The sequence below is a fragment of the Podarcis melisellensis genome (genome assembly GCF_964234715.1).
Source record: "Podarcis melisellensis genome assembly, chromosome: 14".
In the NCBI taxonomy this organism is placed as follows: domain Eukaryota; kingdom Metazoa; phylum Chordata; class Lepidosauria; order Squamata; family Lacertidae; genus Podarcis; species Podarcis melisellensis.
In genome coordinates, this window is record NC_138546.1 from 7,412,581 (window position 1) to 7,430,629 (window position 18,049).

General features: G+C 47.9%; 1 long non-coding RNA gene across 1 annotated transcript in view; it reads left to right on the top strand.

Moving 5' to 3' along the window:
• Nucleotides 1-14,807: 14,807 nt before the first annotated feature.
• The window catches only part of LOC309357332, a 39,839-nt gene continuing 36,597 nt past the window's right edge, over nucleotides 14,808-18,049 (top strand). Inside the window, exon 1 of the long non-coding RNA XR_014163099.1 lies at nucleotides 14,808-14,867. This is a non-coding gene — a long non-coding RNA (uncharacterized lncRNA). The remainder of the gene's footprint in view (nucleotides 14,868-18,049) is intronic.

Sequence of the window (18,049 nt, forward strand, 5' to 3'; positions counted from 1 at the left end):
TGCATTACTTTCTATGGCAAAGCATGCCTTGGTTTTGGAACAGACTTCCAGAATGGATTAATTTTGAGAACCAAGGTACCACTGTATTGGACTAGATTGCCCATTGTTTGAACCCAAGATTTACCCACACTGGAAGAATGGTAGATGCAACTGATAGAATACATGGAACTGGCTGAGATGACTGGCAGAATCTGAGACCTGGGAGAAGAGAGGGTTGAAGAAGATTGGAAGAAATTCAAGATTTACTTGCAGAAACATTGTAATTTGGTTGAATGTTAAGAAGGATGCTAGATCATAAATAATTTGGCACCACTAAATTAGACGGAGTTATGAATATAAGTAAGATTTAGGGGGGGGGGGAATTTTCCCTTTTGGATAATTATTGGATTATTTTTAAAACTTTAGGGATCTGAACATAGGGCATCTGAAATCAGAGAAGCAACAAGAGAAAGTTAGATATGAAGATTGGAAACAAGGTGATAAATTGCTGGGAAATATTATTGGGATGAAAGTGGGAGCGGGAGACGTGAGGGAGTCCAAAGAAGCTATGAAACTATGTCAAGAGATATGTGATATTGTTTATTTTTCTGTATTGTATTTAAAAATGCCAATAAATATTTTTTTTAAAAAAATAGATTGCCCATTGTTTGGAGGCAGCAAAGCTCCTCTTACATTCTGACTCAACCTTTTGACTCCATCCATCAGCCCCTGGTTCTCCCTTGGTTCTGCTCTGGTAATCTCAGTCTGTCCAAGACATTTGCTGAAATTTGCCAGTCCTCAACACAGTGTACTTTCTTCCAGCCTTGTTCCCATCTTATTCTTTCTCTCCCTCCTCTTTTATATCTGAAATAGTGTTGAAATATTGAGACAGATGGAAGGGCACCTGCAATGTGGTGATATGAAGGACACTTCAGGTGTTCGATATCTCCCCAGCCAAGTTTTCAGTCATGGTTGGCCAACGTCCTTTTGCTCCTTGACTTTGTGTAAAAATGCCAAGAATTGTAAAGGGGAGGAAAAGATTCACAGGGTGCTGTGCTAGAAGGGATGCCGGCAGCAATTCACCCTCAAGTTCAGGAGAGCTTGCAGCCTCTGTGGGCCAGAGGTGGCAGGCTACGAATGGCAACCACTGAACCCAAAACAATGGGTTGCTTGACTTTTAAATAAACTATGGAAATGGTATGGCAAATAAGGTATGTTGTGGAGGTAACGCTCCACTTTGCAAAGGCAAACCTCGCACCAGACATGCAACAGTATGTCAAGGAGCGTTGAGCCTGCTTTTCTGACCTTTTGCCTTCTTGGCTAGAAACCCGGGTTTTCCCCCTGACCTTTTGTCCTCTCACAATTTGTTTGTTAGACATAACGCTTGGCTGGAGCATGACCAGGGACGCAGAGGTAATCAAGTATCGGGGGGGGAACATCTGAGGGAAACACCTGCTGACACACGTATTTGCTAACACTGGAAATGTGCGTAGATGGAAATACGTTAAGTTCAGGGTGGTTTCACTACTGTTTCCAATTGTTGATGTCAGGGAACTGTCATCAGGGTGAGAAACGGAGGCAGGGCTACCCAGCGATGCCGGAGAGGGGACGAGCAGGGGGGAAGGATTTCAGCATAACACCCATAGAGAAGAGAGGGAGATGGAGGAATTGGTGACAGGGCTCCAAGACCCTTCACCCGACACTAGTGGAGAGAGCGCTGGGACGCCCCTACCTTCCCCTTACTTGTGCAGACGCGTTCCACGCAGAGAACATAGGAGGAGACTCGGGGTCAAACAGCTTTTATGCTGGAAGAGGTTCAAGAGACGCCCACTCTCGGATTCTGCAAGTGACTAACAGGTCACGGAGGGCGAGCTCCGACCCTAGGAATGGTTGGGGCAAGCAAACTAACTGAACTGAAGTAAGGTTACGCACAAGTAACCCCTCACAACCATTACAGTTGACTTCTGCTAATAAAAGGAGCCTCGGCAGAGCTAGCCGGCAGCTTGCTTGGAGCATGCTTGCCAGCGTGCTTCTGCATAGCTCACCTGCATCCAACCACCAATTGTCTCCGTCATTCCTACAGTGTGTCCTCTATGCAGCCAGAGAAACAGAAATGACTCAAATATGGTTCAGAAGCAAAGAATGGGGTGGCTCATTATCTTCATGGAGGATGAAGCTATCAATGGTTACCAGCCACAATGGCTATGTTCTGCCTTCCATGGCAGGAGACACCAGTGCTTCTGAATACCAGTTTCTAGAAACCTCAGAAGCGGAGAGAGCTCTTGTGCATGAGTCCTACTTGTAAGCATCTGGTTAGCCACTGTGAGAAGAGGATGCTGGATTTGATGGGTGTGGTGATCACACAGGGCCCCGGACGTTGAACGGTCTATTGATCCCTGTGCCACCACTGTGTTTGCTTCTCCGCTGCCACCATCCAGTTACTCTCTGGTAAAAACTGAATCCAGACAGTTGTTAAAAGTGAACCAAAAAACCCAACAAGTTTATTTTACAGACATTAACAAGTTTATGGTTTCTCTGATAATGCTCCTGTCAGTATCTTAACTTTAGTTTCTTTACTGGCCTATACCTTCCTAACACCTTCTGACTGATTATTTGACTCCTCTTAACAAATTCTCACACTGTCTCACACCAGACTAGCCCAACCCATAGACTTATCTTCCCTCTCTTGTCTAAATCCAGACTGTCTTCTCCACCCTAACTCTAACTCTCCCCCCCAAAAAAACCCCCCTCTGTGCTTAAACCTTATACACAGTTAACTCTGCCCCCTGGGTTCCCATTGGTTAGTCATTTTACCATTTGTTAACCCTTTCCCTATGGATCCAGTATGATGTCACACACCTAGGAGGGAAAACGCCGCTGGCCTGATCTAGTAGACTCCTGTTATGTTCTTGGCTGAGTCCTGCAAGACCTTCTAGCTTCTTTCCACCTGGCTGGGGAGGGCAAGACCCTGATTGACTGACTGACTGATAAATAAAAGAATGTCTATTCATCCTCTATCCAGGCCAGCAAAATGAATGATCACAGTTCAAGGACACATTCTAGACGAGCAAAAAAGAACTCCAAACCACTCAAGGAGGGCATGAAACACGACTGGAAACAGTCATCACCTGGAGAGGATCTCAAGTGCCAGAAAGAGAGGTTTAGAGGGCCACATTTGGCCTAAGTTCCCCCACTCCTGTTTTACTACATCATCTGCTGCTTTGAGGGAACAAAACTATAAAACGAATTAGTCTGCAGTCCAAGTCTGCCAGCATCGCACACAGTTTCCCCCCAATTCATGGCACAGTTTTCTCCACCAAAGTCCTCTGAAGGTCAATGGAATGATTTGTTGTTCCTTACACTCAGTGAGAGCAGAAGCAGCCGGAATGAAAATAAGTCCTCCTTTGATCCTCCCCCTCTTATCTATCTTATTGTCAGTGCAAGCGCATTTCAGAAACCATCCCCTGGCAGTCAAACTTTTAATAAGTCCTCTTCTCTATCCACCGTGCCTTTCAGCAGTCAGTCTTCCAGAACAGGCTGACTTGTGGATTTGGGTCCCCGCTGGTCATACACATATAAGCATGCTTGCATTTGGTGTTGCATGAAAGATGGTGTCACCTTTTGCAAGGCGAATTCCCGCCCCCCCCCCGTGGAAATAATGGCACATGACACGATTATTAAGGTTAATGGGCTAAATAAGGCCACAACTTTATTGGTTACAGGTGAAGAGCAGTATTGGCTTAGGCATTGGTCCTAACTGACTATATCCAACTTCAGCCCGTCTGCTAGAAGTCCGGGAAGGGTTAACCACCAGTAGGGGGAGTTCTGCTGATGCACATCAACTAGGAACTCCCCTGGGGTCACCGCTAGGGGGCGTGCTTTAGGCCCTCACCTCCTTAGGCTTCGGACAGGGCTACGCCCCCACAGAATCCTTTACCGGACTTCCCTTCAATATGTGGGGCAGGCAATGGCACTTCCTCCCCTCTTCCATCTACAGAACAGTACCAATGCCTAACCGCCAATACCAAGAAAGTTGTGACGATTTGCTACAAGGTAGGTGAAAACCAAGTGGCTGGTGCCAGTTTGTCAAGTGGAAAAATTCCTACCAGGCTCCTCAACGGTGACCAACCAAGCTCCATAGCAAGGTCAAAGAGCGAAAACCTTATAGGGCGGGAGGGTGGGGAAAGCAGGAACAGCTGGCAGGTGGGGAAAGAGTCCTGCCTTAAATAGGACAGGCCACGCCCACACAGCCAACCGATTTGGCTGGCCAGGAGGTGACGCAGCCAGGAATCCCCCCAATTGCGTGGTGGGGTGTGAAGCCTGCACCTCCACCTCCTCAATGTGTGCTGCTGAGCTGCCAGTTCAAATCTCACCTCAGATCTTAACTCACCAGGAGGCCTTAGGCAAACCACATTTACCCAGATCCACTTTTTCAGTGTGGGCTGAATAAGTGCATTGGTGTACTTTGCAGGGTATCTGAGATACATGAGAAAAGACTCTGACTGTATCAGACTGAGGATCCATCTAGTCTTCCCACAGAGGCCCACCAGCTGCCAGTTCAGATCTCACCCTGGCTCTCAATTTACCACCCTGGCTCTCAGTTTTCTTATGAGTGATAATGTGACAGAGTCCAACCCCCTGCAATGTAGAAATCTCAGCTAGATCATACATGACAGATGGTCATCTGACCTCTAACAAAACACCACTCCAACCATGCAGACAATACCCAACAGTGTGAAGTAGGCGGAAATCACATGACCCAGGTCAATTAGTGTCACCCCCCCCCAAAAAAACCCTACTTGGTCACCTCAAATAAGGAAGCCAGCAGAGCCCAGACTAGAAAATGGGTGGGAAGCTCAGTGAGCAGAACTAGGAATACACATTATGGAATGTTGGGTGTGGGTTAGCACTATAAAATACTAGTTGCATTGCCATTTTCAATGCCAGCCTTCAAGTCTGCTTTCTGACTTCCATACTTAAGGACTCTTATAAATCCAGATAGTTCCAAGTCTTACATAGCAAAATCAGATCTATTGGTATTGACTTGGAACTCTTGTATAATTCAAGTGTGCAATATTCAAACCAGATTAAGGGACATTGAAAAACAAAACATCAAGTCGGCCGTAAATCAAATTTGCTCCCCCAAGTTCTAGGTCTTAAATACAACAGATAGCAGGGTCACGTTTATTTGAAAATTAACAATTCCAGTCCAATGCAGGGTCTTCATCTTAGCCTGACTGAACGCTTTCCCCTCAGCTTTTGTTAAGGGCAGATATTAAAACATCCCCAGAAATGATAGGCATTTTGGATGTTCTTTGAATGTGCCGGACACAATAGAATATGTTATTTTCTACTGTCCATTGTACAACCAGCTACACAAACGTGTACTATCCCCTTTTATTGGGGTAGTCCAACATTGCAGCACAATGAAAATATCAGATTCCTATCTGTCTGACATTAACCCAGAAGTAACTGCAAGGGTGGCAAAGTTTTTATTAATAGTAGTATCTCTTAGTGGTGAATGGCGCTATTTAGCGGGAAGAAACTCCAATGAAAATCCTCGTTATTACATATTTTACATGGCTGTTTATTTGTATATATTTTAAAATTTCATATATGGATGGTTTATGATGGCCTAGATTTGTAATGCCTAATAAAGGTTTGGAGAAGTAAGACTGTCTCAATGAGAAGATGGGAGAGCATGGTCTTAAGGAGTCTTAAATAGGCCAATCTCCACTTCTCCGCTATAGGACAAATTGCCCCATGTGTTTGCCCACATTACCCCTGTGGGAGAGTCCATCTCTCCTCTTCTTGCAGGGGAGGAGGGTGTGAAAATTGCATCCCCTGCCCCCGCCTCATTAAAAGGAAGGAACAGAATTATAATCTTGGTCGCCCTTCTCTGCACAGGTTCCAGCTTGTCAATACTCTTCATATCTGTAGCTAAGGTGTGCTGGTCCCGGGGGGGAGGTACTGTTACCGTAGACAGAGTTCACAAGATGTGAGGCGAGGTCCAAAACAGGGAGCCGGGCGGGGACAGGAACTCACGAGGATCAGAAGCAGGAAGCCGGGCGGGGAACAAGAACGCTGGAAGGTCAGAAGCAGGAGGCCGGGAACAGGAACACTGGAGGAACAGGACTGGATGCTGGCCGATACAGCTCTTCAATGATGACGTTGCTCCCGCAACCTGGGACCGGGCTGACTGACCTTTATCTTCTCTAAGGCCAGGGGTGGTCCCGGCCCCCAGGAGCCCCGCCTCTCCTGGCCTTAAGGCGAGCACTCCTCCTGGGAGAAACCAGTTCCCTTCGCCTCTCTGCCCTAAGCCTCTGCAGTTCAGGAGAGGCTGAAGGGTTACTGGGCCCCGGGGAAGGCTCACCTGTAGGCACTGAGTCCTCAAGCACCTCTGGGGCCAGAATGGTTTCACCTGGTGCCTGCTCCTGAGGATCTGACACAGGTGCAGGCTCCTCAGAATCTAGGCCTTGCCCCAGTTCAGCCGGCCCTGGAGGCGGGGACTTCTGTGCAGGCTGGGATTCCTCTGGTTCAGCCTCTGAATCGGAATCCCAGGCCATCACATAAGGGGAGCAGGTAGTGTTATGGTCTAAACCACTGAGCCTCTTGGGCTTGCTGATCGTGACAGGGTGAGCTCCCGTTGCTCTGTCCCAGCTCCTGCCAACCTAGCAGTTCAAAAGCACACCTGTGCAAGTAGATAAATAGGTACTGCTCTGGCGGGAAGGTAAGTGGCATTTGCATGTGCTCTGGTTTCCGTTGCACCAGAAGCAGTTTAGTCATGTTGGCCACATGACCCGGAAAGCTGTCTGCGGACAAGTGCCAGCTCCCTCGGCCTGAAAGTGAGATGAACCCTGCAACCCCATAGTCGCCTTTGACTGAACTTAACTGTCCAGGGGTCCTTTGCCTTTATCTGTAGCTCTTTTGGTTCAGCTGAGGACGAAGGTATCTGTTCTTCTGAATTTGTGTGCCCTTCTTTTCTGCAGTGACGCTAAGCAAGAGGCTTTCACTTTCGTGCATGATCAATGCCGCTCCTGTTGGCTTCCCTGGCTGTTCAGCTAGAAGGTAAGAGATTATTCCAGAACATCAGTTCCATTACAGATCACTGCCATTCCAGAGTTCAGAGGGAAAACGTCCGTCATAATTATGTTATCCAGATCATTATTGCTCTAATAACTACAGAACAGCAGGCCTCCCAGGTTGTTATCTGAACATTTTATCAAGTAATACTGGGGCAAGAGTAAACATTTGCTTGAGATCTTTGTGTGGGCATGTAGTGCAGCCTCTGCCATTTATCCAGATGGTTAATGGAGCAACCAAAATTGCTTTAGGTCTACCCAGAGGTCTATCGAAAGAGAGGGGGCAGTCTGGCAGTGAAGAAGGGGTAGGGGGAGGTGCACAGGTTGCCTTCATGAGTCTCCTTTTCTTGCTCCTTCCCCCTTCCACCTGATGGATGGGGCAAGCATACATTATGCTTTGGGTATACCAGTTGTGTCAGGGAACTGACATCGGAGCCAGAAGTGGAGGCGGGGCTCCCAAGTGATGCCGGAGAAGGGCCAAGCAGGGAGAGAGGGGACTCAGCAGCTGGGGAAGGAAATCAGCGTAACACCAGGGATAAAGGGGGGGGATGGGGGAATCGGAGAGAGGGCTCCAGGACTCTTCACCGGAGACCAGCGGGGAGAGCACAGGTCCTCCGCTACCCACACCCATCCTGCGCAGAAGACTTCCGCGCAGGGAAAGTAGGCGTAGACTTGGCGTCAAAGAACTTCTTTGCTGGAAGAAGTTCAAGAAACGCCCACTGACGGATTCTGCTAGCGACTGAACAGTCACGAAGTGAACGGTTGTCCAGCCAGGAAAGGTTTAACCAGGCTACCTAGCCAGGAGTGGCGGCAACTTATGCACGAGCAACCCCATATAACCATTACAAGTTGCATGGCAAGTCCCCCTCCCCCCTTGGGAAATAAAGACACAGGACACGGTATTTTAAGGTTAATGGGCGTAAAAGGCCACAACTTTATTGTTTGCAGGAATTGAGCGGTATTGGCTTAGGCATTGGTCCTATCAACTAACCGGCTTCAGCCTGATTGCATGAAGGCCAATAAGGGTTAACCACCAGTGGGGGGAGTCCTGCTGATGTACATCAACTAGGAGCTCCCCCGGGGTCACCGCTCGGGGGCGTGCCTGTGGCCCACACCTCCATAGGCTTCAGACAGGGCAACGCCCCCCGGAATCCTTTACCCTACTACCCTTTGCTTTGGGGGAAGGTGATGGTGCTTCCTTCCCCCCTCATTTGCATAACAAAACCCCTACCAATGTCTAACCGCCAATGCCGAGGAAGTTGTGATGATTTGCTACGAGGTAGGTGAAAAACCAAATGGCTGGTGCCAATTTGCCAAGTGGAAAAAATTCCTACCAGGCCCCTTGATGGTGACCAACCGAAGTCCATAGCAATGTCAGAGAGCTAAACCTAAGGGTGGGCAGGGTGGGAAACCGGAGCAGCTGGAACAGGGAAGAGAGGAAAATCCTCGGGCGCACCGGCCCAAAATACCCTAGGCCACGCCTCCCAGGCCAGCCGATTGGCTGGTCGGGGATATGACGCACCCGAGGATTCCCTCATTCTCGCGGGGGCTGTGAGCCAGCCCCTGCGTGCGTGGGGAGGGCATGGGCCCGCAACCCCACCTCCTCTCCACTTCGGAAGTGCCTTTGCTGAAAACCACAATGCTTGAAATGTGTTTCGTGGCTATGACCAATGCAACACAGAAAGAGAATGGCAGGGTGGGGGAGAAAGCAAAGGTGTTATTGATCAAAAGACAAAGCTAACACTAATCTGACTGTAGGCTGTGAAGGGGAGAGGATTTGTACTTCACTATCCCCATAAATCTTCCTCCATACTTCCTTCTCCGTGAAGAAAACATCCATCAATCGGAGTAGGTGGATAGGTGCTGATCTGGCCTCTTGGTGGCCATTTGTCTTCCAACAGCATCCATTTACCCCTTGGCATCTTCAAGGCATTAAAAGTCTGCACAGGGAGTGGTCCCTGGTGCCTGTTGAAAATATCAAGGGCAAGGGAGCGTTTCCAAGTGAAAAGCAGCAGGCGGAAGCCAAAAAAACTGGAATGCCGCCATCATCAATTGCAACGATATTTAATTATCCATGCAAAGGCAGCACAGATGCTTGGCCTGTGCAAAGCCCCCTGGTTTAGTCCTTGGCATCTCCAGTGATCAAGGCTGATGAGGACCTGTGGCTTGCCTGTATTGGAAAGCCACTGCTGGTAGGAGTTGAGAGCACTGGGAGAGATCAGTAGGAAGGGATGCTTCCAAGTCCCAGGGCAATGTTCTATTCTGGTAGGGGGCCACAGGGAAAACTGGGCCTAAGAAGAGCCTTCTGGGTCAAGCTAATGGCCCATCTCATCCAGCGTCCCGTTTTCATAGTGGGCAGCCAGATACCCTCCAAAAGAAGCCCGCAAACAGGACACTAATCACTGTGATGGCCTGGGACTTGGGCTCGGACTTGGAACCAGAGGAGTCTCAGTCCGTACCAGATCCTTTGCTTCAGGCGGCATCTGAACCTAGTCTGGGGCCTGATTCTGAAGACCCCAGTCTGCAGAGGTTCCCCTACAACAAGCACCAGCTGGGCCGAGTCAGGGGCCTGAGCCTGCCCTGGCTCCAGATGCAGGGATTACCTTGTTGCCTCCAGCTGGGCCATCACTTACAGCTGCTCCACTACTGGTTGGGTCAGGAGAGGCTGAGGCGGCCTCTGGGTCTAGTAACCCACTGACATCTCCCAAGCTGCAAAGACCAAGGTCTGAGAGAAGGAGGGACCTGAGTACTTGCAGGAGGAGTGCTCGCCTTTGGGCGAGACAGGGAGGTGAGTCGCCAGGGGATCAGGACCGGCCATTACCCCGACAGAGATAAAAGGCTGTTGGACCTCGCCCCAGGTGTGGGAGCAACATTGCTATTTGCCAGAACCTGCCAGAGACTGTGACCTTGCCTGGTTTCCTGCCTCATGTCCTGCCTTGGCCCTGTCGGACTGACTCCTTGTGGAACCCTTGGATTTGGGACTGGACCTTGTCAGGGAACTGCCATCGGAGCCAGAGGTGGAGGGAAGGCTCCAGAGCGATGCCGGAGAGGGTCCCAGTAGGGAGAGAGACAGCCCGTCTGCTGGGGAAGGAAATCAGCGTAGCAGCAGTGGAGAAGGGGGGCAGAAGGGGGAATCGGCGAGGGGGCTCCAGGACACCTCGCCGGAGACCAGCGGGTACAGCACGGGTCCTCGGCTGCCCACACCCTCCCTGCGCAGAAGACTTCCGCACAGGGAAAGTAGGAGGAGACTAGGCGTCAAATAACTTCTTTGCTGGAAGAAGTTCAAGAAACACCCACTGACAGATTCTGCCAGCGATTGAGACAGCCACGGGTGAGAGGCTGTCCAGACAGAAAGGGTTCACCCAGGTAACCTAGCCAGGAGTGGCGACAACTTACGCACGAGCAACCCCTAGAACCATTACAGACCTGAACCACATTGCTCGGGTTACCCCCGGGCCTAGCACAATCACAAGAACAACTCTCTCCCATACTGCAGCTTCCAGCAACTGGTATTCAGAGGCGTTGAGGCCTCCAGCTGCAGATGGAGAGCTTGGCCATTGTGGCTAGTAGCCATCGATAGCCCTCTCCTTCATGAAATTGCCAATCCTCTTTTTATAGCATCCAGGCTGGTGACCATCACTGTCCTCTGTGAGAGTGAGTTCCATAGTCTAACTGAGCATCGTGGGAAGAAGGACTTTCATTTATCGCTCCCCAATCTTCCAGCATTCAGTTTCATTTGATGTACATAAGTCCTATTGTTATGCAAGAGGGAGAGAAATGTCATTCTACCCACTCCTGCCTCTAATAATAATAATAATAATAATAATAATAATAATAATAATAATAATTATTTATTTATATCCCGCCCTCCCCAGCCGAAGCTGGGCTCAGGGCGGCTAACAACAATCAAAATAATCCAACATTCTAAAAACATTCATTATAAAATTAATTAAAATCAAATTAAAATCAAATTGATGGCAACCATTCAGCAAAATTCTGTGCAGATTGCCAGAGGAGGGGGTCAGGCTGCACCCTGACCAAAGGCCTGGTGGAACAGCTCTGTCTTGCAGGCCCTGCGGAAAGATGTCAGGTCCCGCAGGGCCCTAGTCTCTTGTGACAGAGCGTTCCACCAGATTGGAGCCGCGGCCAAGACTAGGCTGGGTCTTCCTAGTTGATGGGGAAATAGTTCTAGTAGGGGGCATGACTGCGGCTGGTTCAGGCTGTTCTCTCTCTCTTCTCCTGGGATGTCTGGCATAGACAGGGATCTCTCAGAACAGACTATTTGACTCTACCCCAACTCCAAGCTCAGCACTCACATCTCATTCCCCTTTCTCCAGCCGAAAAGGAGGAGGACTCCCAGAATGGGGGTCTCAAAGAAATCTCTCTCTGTGTGTGTATATATACTTTACTGAAAAATAAGTATAAAATTATATGGGCACATGGTAAAATAAGACATGAAAAGAATAAAATAAAATGGCACCCTCGCAAAAAAATAACAAAAGAAACCTTATAAACATTACATGATTGTTCTTGTAGTTAACTTAAACTTAACCTAATACAGTGGTACCTTGGGTTAAGAACATAATTCGTTCTGGAGGTCCGTTCTTAACCTGAGGTACCACTTTAGCTAATGGGGCCTCCCGCTGTCACCGCACGATTTCTGTTCTCATCCTGAAGCAAAGTTCTTAACCTGAGGTACTATTTCTGGGTCAGTGGAGTCTGTAACCTGAAGCGTCTGTAACCTGAAGCATCTGTAACCCAAGGTACCACTGTACAGTGTGTTTTTTTAAAGAAATGAATTTCAAATATTGTTAGATTTGTCCATGGCAAGCCTACATTTGTACACAATTCGTTCACGTGTTGTGAGTTTCACCAACAGCCCAGGACCAGAGGATTGCCATTGGCCTGAAAACTGGGGGGGGGGGGGTTCAACATATAATAAATAAATAAACAAACCCAGTGTTGCATAAAGCTCAGACAGAAGGAAACGGAAAAACTCTGATTTATTATGCAATTCTCAGAAGGATAGGGGGGATCATTCTGTTCACCTTCCCTGACCTTTTTATTTTTCAGTCCATCTTTTAATTTATTTCTGACAGGACACACAATGGAAGTCTGGGTGCCTTCTAAATCAGATCCGTAGCAGTCGCCAGCTCTTAAATTTTGACAGATGCTCATCCCTCAACCTTTCAAAATTTGTTAGAATTAGGAGCGTCTCAATGAAGGCAATTACTGACAAGGTCAGGAAACTCACCAAGATAATGTCGCTGAAGCCGACTGTGACCAGGCAGAAGGGATGGCTCTGGTCTCCCCCAACATTTGGCAAGTAGCCAGTGTTAATTTCTACTTAACCCTTCACAGAAGACATCGGGCGTGCCTTTCATCTCCTACATCACCACGATGGGAGAGAACGCACTCTGATCTGCAGATATCGACTGAGAACAAGCTGACTTTGATGGGAAAGAGTAGTTTTTTGGCGGGGTTGGAGAGGTATACAGAAAGTACAAAAGAAAAGAAAAGAAAAGATTGGCTGGCTTTGTTACAAAGGTATAATAATATATATCTTTCTTTCTTTTTTAAACTCTTTCCATGAAGAAATGTGCCGTTCTATAAGTGGTTTAGGAGACTGTGTCCTTTTAAATGATGATGGGGAGGTTACTGGTGCTTTCCGTGGTGCAGATTTGTCTTGTCTAGACAGGCAGAAAAGAAGCTGCAAATCAATTTCAGGTTTTATTAGACGGAATGTAATTCTACATCAGTCACATTTGGGCCTGTAGCCAAAAAGAGATTTCTATGAATAATTTTAGAAAGGATTTCAGATGGGTGAGATCAGAGTTGGCTGCTTGGGGGGGGGGATGACTATTATGGGAAAGAAAGGAAAGCTTTTGGTGAATTAAAAAGGTGGGGGGGGGGGAGAGAGTGCAGGTTCCTTGTTAAGTATGGCTTTTATCATCTATCTCTTCATTCAAACTTGATCCATAGAGTTCTCTGGTGCCAGGTGACTGTCATAACTCCTGACTCTCAGCATGGACACCGACACTGAGTTAAGTCAAGGAGTGCAAACAGAATATAGAAGACGTAGGATACGGAAGATTAAACATAAAGCGTGTTCTCCCTAAAATGAGAGCACGGGTTGCGGTGTGGGCCGCCAGGCCAGGCCTCTGTTGCCAGGCAGGTTAATGGCTATTGCCTGGTGCAACGATTGGCTGACCGGTTCCTGGGGCAAATTGGATGTAGTTAATTGGGGGGGGAGACCATAGTCTTTAAATATTGGGGCACTCTGCCTTTTGCTTTCTCTTTAGCAGAGTGCATCGGATCACCTGCCTGCCCACCCTGTGTTCCAGTTGACCTTGCTATGCCTGTCATGGGGTCGTCTGCCTTGGTGCAGGGGCCTAGTAGGAATTTTGCCATTTGGCTGATTGGCTGGTGCCACTTGGTTTTTGCCTACTACTTAGCAATTTGTCACAACTTGTAAGGTTGCGGTTAGGCATTGGTTATAAAAAGCTGGTGGTGGAGGGGTCAGGATAGGCTGTGCCTGCCCCTCCAATGGCGCTGGAAGGGAATTCCCCGTTAAAGGAATCCTGGGGCTTGCCACGATTTCGTCCAATCCCTGAAATGGGACCAGGGCCGGCAAGCCTTGGAGAGCTGGTTGGGTGAGCGGTGAGGGACTGACGCTCAGCTCAACTGATCCCCAACATTGTCTTTCCCTTCACTGGCTTCTGATGGAGTTTGGAATGCTAGTTCTGTCCCAGGCAGGGGGACAGATAGTCATAACCAATGTCTAAGCAACCACTCACAGGTTTTGTATTTTAATAAAGTTGTGGCCAAAATAGTGCCCAAAAACCTTAAACTTAAATTATGTGTGATGTGTGAATTATTTTGAAGGGTGGCTTGGGGACCTCCACACGCAACATGTCATTCTTGGATAGCTGGGCATGATGTAGAGAACACAGGGAACTTCCTTATCCTGAGTTACAGCAGTCATCCATCGAGCTCAGTATTGTCCACACTGGCTATCTGCAGCATTTTCCCCATCTCACATAATCCTAGAACTAGGCATCACCCAATGAAGCTGGATGTTGGAAGACTCAGGAGGTGATGATCAGGGCCGTCTTTAGCATACCTGGCACCGGGGTGCAAAAACTCTGCTCTGCTCGACAGCGGCTGTTGGCTGGCCTGGCTCTTCAGTCACTGGACTCTTGGCCTGGTGCCCCTGAGAGCCTGGCGCCAGGGTGCCCTGCACCCCTAGCGCCTATGGGTAAGCCAGCCCTGGTGGTGATAGCCACCAAACTTCAAAACCGCATTAGACACATTCATGGATGAGAGGGCTATCAGTGATGGTTGCACACTGACACCCCAGTTGCATAGCCTGTTCTAGTAGGGATTGAACTCTCCACTGAAAGAGGAGGTGCATTTTCTGGGGTTTCCCTTTGATCCAGTGTTGCCACTTCAGACCCAGGTGCAGAGCAAGCCCTAATACAACACCGGTCCTGAAAGACCTACACTGGCTCCCAGTACGTTTCTGAGCACAATTCAAAGTGTTGGTGCTGACCTTTAAAGCCCTAAACGGCCTTAGTCCGGTATACCTGAAGGAGCGTTTCCATCCCCATCGTTCAGCCCAGACACTGAGGTCCACCTCTGAGGGCCTTCTGGCGGTTCCCTCATTGCAAGAAGTGAGGTTACAGGGAACCAGGCACAGGGCCTTCTCGGTAGTGCATCCTGTGGAACGCCCTCCCATCAGATGTCAAGGAAATAAACAACTCTCTGACTCTTAGAAGACATCTGAAGGCAGCTCTGTTTAGGGAAGTTTTTAATGTTTGAAGTTTTATTCTGTTTTTAATGTTCTGTTGAAAGCCGCCCAGAGTGTGGGGTATAAATAATAAATTGTCATCATCATCATCATTAGAATTTTTTCATTTCCATATGCAATATAACATTGCAATTAAAAATTAAAATGCCAACTTCCCTTCCGCCCTTCCCTGGCTTCCTCCCATTATCCTTTAGCACTGCATTTTCTGATTTCTCCAGATCTTCTCTTTCTCATTTCATCTCCATATATTTTATACTGCTGAATTTATTCTAAACCTGCTAACGTTTTAACCTGCTTGCAGTGGTTCTTCATATATACTGCAATCCGCTTTAAATCCTCTTTCCTCTTTCTCTTTAATACCATCCCTGGAGATTCCTGGATCAGGAGTGTCTGGTCACATCAACCCAAAGCCAGGGTGTATTCCAGGGGTGGCCACCATGGCACCTTACAGATGTTGGACTACAACTCCCATCAGCTCCTGCAAGCATGGCCAGTGGTCAGGGATGATGAGAGTTGAAGTCCAAGAACATCTAGAGGGGCACCATGGACTGTGGGTGGTGTAGAATTTTCAAGTGCATTGGATTCACCATGGCAGATTCGTGCCATGTACATGGGTCAGCGCACGACAGAGGTGTCAGTGTGAATGGACCCTGCATTGCATTATCAAGGTTCTGCTTGATTCCTCAACCTTTCTGCTGCGAAAAGGTCAAACCACCTTAATGCTGGAGGGAGGCCTTTGCTGGTCTCCGAGATTTAATTTCACATCGGCAATTCTGCTCAATTCCCATGCTAATCTATCTGCTCAGTGAGCTGAGAACGAATGGATGGAAGGCACTTCAGTCCCTTTGCCAAGTTTCCCATCAGCTTTTGCTGGGATGCAAATGTGTTGGCAGAGAAAAATGATGATCTGTGGAGGCAATGTGTAGAGAGCTCTCATCAAATCTTCTTTCTTTTTTGCAACGAAGGTGTGTGAAGGAGTCCCTCAGAGATAGACCCAGAGGTGAGAAGAGTCAGCAGCAGCTGGCCATTGGGGCCAGACTCTCAGTGGAAGCAATTCCTGCTTTTTAAAACTGCAGCCCATTCTCACTGCAAAGGTCTCAAGCCTTGCAATGTTTCCCATTGAAAATAGAGGCATGCCTATTATGGCTGCTACTATATAGTACCATCCTTGTACATGGCTCTGAATACAGTTAGAATAAGACATCTACTCCAAACTACTACTACAGCTGTTATTTACATTTATCCCCTACCTTTCCTTAAGCAGCTCAAAGTGGTATACATAGGTATCCCCCCAAAAATGTTATCCTCAAAACAACCCTGTGAGCAGTGCTGGGTTTAAGTATAAGCTAAACAAGCTATAGCTTAGGGCCCCACTCTCTTGGGGGCCCCCAAAAAATTTAAAGGAAAAAAACCTGGATGTACATTTCCAAAAGACAAGTTAAAAAACAAATAAAATAAAACCTACATATAGCAACAGTGTTTTGTGTCATGTTGGCTCCTAAGATGTAAGTAATGGGCCCCCAATCATTTTAAGTTAGAGCTTAATAATTATTTCACTATTAATATACTTCTTCTTAATTGTATTTCAGTTCAACAATTACTTTGATAAAATACATATTTTGTTATGTGCAAATGGCTTTAGATACCTATTAGGTCCATAAACTACCATAGAGCATATATTCAACACAAAAAACTGTGACAATTTGTTGTTGACAAAGGACAGCAGGACATAGAAAGGGCCCCATTGCCTTCAGTAGCTTAGGGCCTCACCAAACCTATATCTGGCCCTGCCTGTGAGGTAGGTTAGGCTGAGAGTGAGTGACTGGCCCAAAAACACCCACTGAACTTTATAGCTGAGTGGGGATTTGAATCCTGGTCTTCCAGGCCATACTCTAAGCACTACGCCACAAAGTGTAGTGCCTGTACAAGAGAGGATAGGCCATTAAACCAGACTGAAACTGCAGCACAGGTAGGCTTGCGCCAGTGCCAGCAAGTTGACTCCTCTCTCATTTCCCTTTGCAGCCCGAGTTCCATGCGTTGATGATTGCTAGTCATGGAGGATATGATGGGTGCAGTCAGGTGCGTAATAAACAGAAAGTCAAGCAAAGAACAGAAACTTATAGGCCACAAGGTTGACTTTGTCCTCCCTGCCAAAGATGTGTTGTCTTCCCTTGACAACAGCATGGTTAGCTTGTCAAAATTTCATACATCAATGTTGTTCTCCTTTTCAAAAAGATGCATCAAGAATGCATATTCAGAACATCCTGTTTTGTTTCAACGGAGGACTGCTTGGGAGCATAGTACTTCAAGGCACTGAAATCAGCTAGGGACGGAGGAGAAATTTGACTTGGTACACATTTAAAGGAGAATCTGTTTAATTTGCAATTTCTGAAACAGTAGGCGAACTGCAACACAGCCTTCCTTTCAAAATTGACCTCTTAATTTTGTGATGCATTTCTCCAACCAAAGTTAAGGTAAAGGGACCCCTGACCATTAGGTCCAGTCGTGACCGACTCTGGGGTTGCGGCACTCATCTCGCTTTATTGGCCGAGGGAGCCGGCATACAGCTTCTGGCTCATGTGGCCAGCATGACTAAGCTGCTTCTGGCAAACCAGAGCAGCACACGGAAACTCCGTTTACCTTCCCGCCGGAGTGGTACCTATTTATCTACTTGCACTTTGACGTGCTTTCAAACTGCTAGGTTGGCAGGAGCAGGGACCAAGCAACGGGAGTTCACCCCGTCGCAGGGATTCAAACCGCCGACCTTCTGATTGGCAGGTCCTAGGCTCTGTGGTTTAACCCACAGTGCTACCTGCGAAGTTACTCATCACAAATAGGATACTACTGGGCAGAGTGAGGCAGCTGCTTCAGGCGTGTGCCTGTGTTCTGAAGACTGCTTTGCACCCCTTGAGCTAGCTTTGCTGCTTTCTGGTACAGTGGAGGGTGTGGAAGTAAAATTCAGTTGCCAGTCCAACCAGCTTTTGGATATGGAGAAGGGCTTTAGCTCAGGGGTAGATCATCTAGCTTGCATGCAGAAGGTCCCACATTCAATCCCTGGCATTTCCAAAGAGGGGCCCCCATCTGAAACCATGGAGAGACTATGTCAGTGTCAAGGAGCTGTCAGGCAAGCACAGGTTGTCCACAGGGCAGGAAGAACGTGGGGCATGGAAAGCAATTA